Source organism: Acartia tonsa, chromosome 10, assembly GCF_053477335.1.
Source record: "Acartia tonsa isolate MP-2025a chromosome 10, ASM5347733v1, whole genome shotgun sequence".
Classification (NCBI taxonomy): Eukaryota; Metazoa; Arthropoda; class Copepoda; order Calanoida; family Acartiidae; genus Acartia; species Acartia tonsa.
This window is the reverse complement of record NC_137269.1, coordinates 4,921,069-4,925,227: the sequence shown is the minus strand read 5'-3', so window position 1 is coordinate 4,925,227 and position 4,159 is coordinate 4,921,069.

Here is a 4,159-nt window from a genome sequence, read left to right as displayed (position 1 = left end):
CACCACACCCAAACAAAGCTTTTTAAACATTGACAAAATTGGTTGCTTTATTCATGACAAATTTATATATAGGAAAAAAAACGTTTATGGGAAAACTCAAGTTTTCCAATTGTTGTATAATTAAACCCTAATATGATTGGCTAAATAATTCCCAAAATATCTCATTGACCAGACAGATATAAAACCTATTATAATATTTTTCATATCATGTTGATATATAAAAACAATAAAGAATTAAATTTATATTTACTGTTATTATTTTTGTATGATAATTGAAGAAAACTTAGGTTTAAATGGATTTAATTAGATAGACAATTTCTTTGTTTATTATCTATAAAAAAAATAAAATTGTAAACATGTTAACCCTTTAATGGTGCAATGTCTATCTAGCAGATAGTAAAATAGCAATTTTTTATAGATCAATAACCATTAGAGCATTACTGACCAACTGATGTACTAAGTAAGATATAGATAAAGTAATTGCTCATCATTCAGGAAAATCTGTTACAGAAAAAAATCATTCATTTATCTAGAATAGCAGCCAAGAAAGTCAAATTTTTATAATACAAATCAAATAAATGTCAGAACATTACTGACGAACCTGAAGCCAAAAAAAATTATATACTAGATGGTCATCAGTATTTGGAATATTCACAAAAAATTTTGGCTGCTGTCTGAATTAAAAGGCTTTTATAATACAGGCGTTGCTACAAAAGACCAACTCTACAAAAGACCAACTCTACAAAAGACCAACACCTACAAAAGACCAACACTACAAAAGACCAATATAAAACCAGTATAAAAATCTTCTAAATTTTAAAGAAATGGTATCCAATATGACAATAAAAACACAAGGACAAAATTCAAAACCGAAATTTCTTTCTTGAATAACTTTGTCCACAGGCTAAATTTTAAAATTCCGTCCGACAGTTTGTCCAAAGTCTGTGTTTGCTATGTAACGGAATAGTTTCAAACCCGACCCTTTTGTAGTTGTTGGTATTATGTATGTGTTAGTATTTTGTAGGTGTCGGTCTTTTGTAGTGTTGGTCTTTTGTAGAGTTGGTCTTTTGTAGGTGTTGGTCTTTTGTAGAGTTGGTCTTTTGTAGCAACGCCAATACAGGTTACTTAAGGGTGGCTGGGACTGCCATGTCCAGAAATTAATATAATTTTCTTACCTGCAATTTATAACAAAACCAGGATCTCCATTTTCATTACAGCAGCAACTTTCTAGTATTTTACCATCAGAATCCTTAAAAGGAAAATTTTAAAGGAAGCCTGCAAGAAATACATTAATGCAGAGATTCCAAAAGTTTGAATTAAAAATTCTAAATTGTAGTTTTGAAAATTTTGAAGTCTTACAAACTTGTAGTAATTTAATACAATTTGTGCAAATGTTAAAATTAAAAGTAGGGGTCTAGGTTGGGGGATGAAATAAGGTTTCTTACAAAACACCTAAAAAAATTATACACAAAGTTTAAATATGGAAATTACACAATTTAATTATATCCATAAAAACGTTTAAATTTTCTTAGCTGTATTAAAATTAAATTGACAAGTATTTTTAATTCAAAAGTGAAATTTTGCGCAAAAGTATAAACACCCTTACAATTCTTGAAATATTTCAAATTATGGATAAGAACATGCATTTTTTGAATTTGATATGTAAAAATTGAAAATCATTATTAATCTTCAATTCCCAAACTATGAATTTGAGAAAATATTATTAATAAATTATTCCCCCATAGATTTTGAATCTCTGCATCAATGTAACTACTGAAAGACTGAGACCCAATACCCCAAATATAAAGCCTTCAGCTTTAATAACAAAAATTTTTTTGGCATTTTAAAATGACATGTTATGTACAACAAAAAATTTTGAAAGATTTTAATTGCTCATGTTAGAAATTTTAAAATTAAACTACATAGCCTAGAAACAAAATTATAAGCTTATTTTGTCATAATTTAGGTTGCCAGTAACTAATTATATTTTTACAATGAAAATACCCATTTTTATAGTCAAAATCATTTTTTAAAAATCAGTTTAACTTGCATTGTACCAAGAGTACTGTAGTATTTCCTGCCAATAAAAAGGCTGAACAATCACAGCTATTAATTTGTTTCAGCTATGATTTTATGCTTACAAACACAAATTAAACCAAATTGTTTAAAGAGATTTTCACTATGAAATGTGGTGTTTTTATTGCAAAAATATAACCAGTTACTGGCAACCTAAGTTGTTAACGAAGATAATGATATAATTGTGTCTAGTAGATCTAATTTAATAAGGGCAATGGAAATCTTTCAATATTTTCATTGCACATAAAATGTCATTTTAAAATAACAACAACTGTTTTGTTATTGAAGCTGAAGGATTCAAATTTGGGGCATTGGGTCTACTTTTAAATATCAAATTCACCACTCCTCCAGGTGCCAACTAACAGCAAATTTTTTACTTAATCAATCCAAATTATAAAATATCATTATAGTTCAAATCAAATTAATATATAGAAAAAAAAACAATTACAGAAATTCAAGGGAAAAGTTGTTCTTCTAGCTTAGAAAATAAAAGAAATGAATTATTGCTGTTTAAGTAAATAAGGTCACAAGATCAAAGCTCTTTAAATAATGGGGTAAAGAGAGCAAAGGTCTGAAAGTAGACCTGACATGGGTTAATAATTGGATCAAATAAATATTTTGTAAGTCTAAAAAAAGAATAATTCAGTGCTTAGAAAATATATTAGAAAATAAATAAATAATGTATTAAAGTATTACTTAATCAAAATATCTCATAGAATAATGTTCTTTCAAATTACCTTGCATACAAAATTACAGTGAGCAGCTGAAACAAGAATAGTTGGACTATATTTTTCTTTTTGACTATACTTGTCTTTTTGTGGTCCATTCAACAATGTTACTCCACATTTATGATAACCTCTAAATGATAAAAAAAAGGGTTTTTTTGAGTAGCCAACCACAAAGCATATACAGTATGACCCTCGAAAAAGTATTTTTTAGCATCTGCAACCCTTATTTCTTAATGAATTTTTTAAAAATGTATATGTCCTTGTTCTCTATAGATTTCCACATAAGTAGATATAAAAATTTTAATTTTACCTCCATTAAAGGACGCCTGCAAGAAATAACACACTTTAACTGCTGAAAGACTGCCACAAGAAGACCCAATACCCCAAATTTAAAGCCTTAAGCTTCAATAACAAAAAAGTTCTAGGCATTTCAAAATAGCATTTTATGTACAATGGAATTTTTGAAAGATTTCCAATGCTCATAAAAGAAAAAAACAATATTAGATTACGTCGCTTCGACACAAAATTATAACCTTATCTTTGTCAGAAACTTAGATTGCCTGTAACTGATTACATTTTTACAATAAAAACACCACATTTCATAGTCAAAATCTAAGAAAAAAAATCGATTTAAATTGCATTTTTAAACAAAAATCATAGCGGAAACAAAGGGGTAAACTAATAAAAGCTTAGCTGTGATTGGTTGTTAAGCTGATTCAGCCTTCTGATTGGCTACAGTACATTCGGTACAACGCAAGTAAAACTTAATTTTTTTTAATGATTTTGATTATAAAAATGGGTATTTTTATTATAAAAATATAATTAGTTACTGGAAACCTAAATTTATGAAAAAAATAAGCTTATAATTTTGTTTCTAGGCCACGTAGTTTAATTTCAAAGTTTTCAACATGAGCATTGCAATTCTTTCAAAATTTTCATTGTACATAAAATGTCATTTTAAAATGCCTAGAACTTTTTTGTTATAGAAGCTGAAGGCTTCAAATTTCGGGTATTTGATCTACTTGTGGCAGTCTTTCAGCAGTTAAAGCGGGGTATTTCTTGCAGGCTTCCTTTAACTCTGGAGATTTTTAGAGCTAAAGTTTTGAAAAAGTGACTGAGAAAAAGAATTTTTTTTGTTTCTCATAATTTTTGGATGGTTATATTGTGTTTTTCTGGCAACTGAATAATAATACACAAAGAAAAACAAGTTAACTAATTATTTCTTTTTTATTCCACCAAAAAATATCAATTTTATATGGCAAAAAATACTACTGAATGAATTGATTATTTGCAAATTTTAGGTTATTTATTTACCCTTATTTAAGAAAAGGATTAATTATGACAGTTGCTCCGCC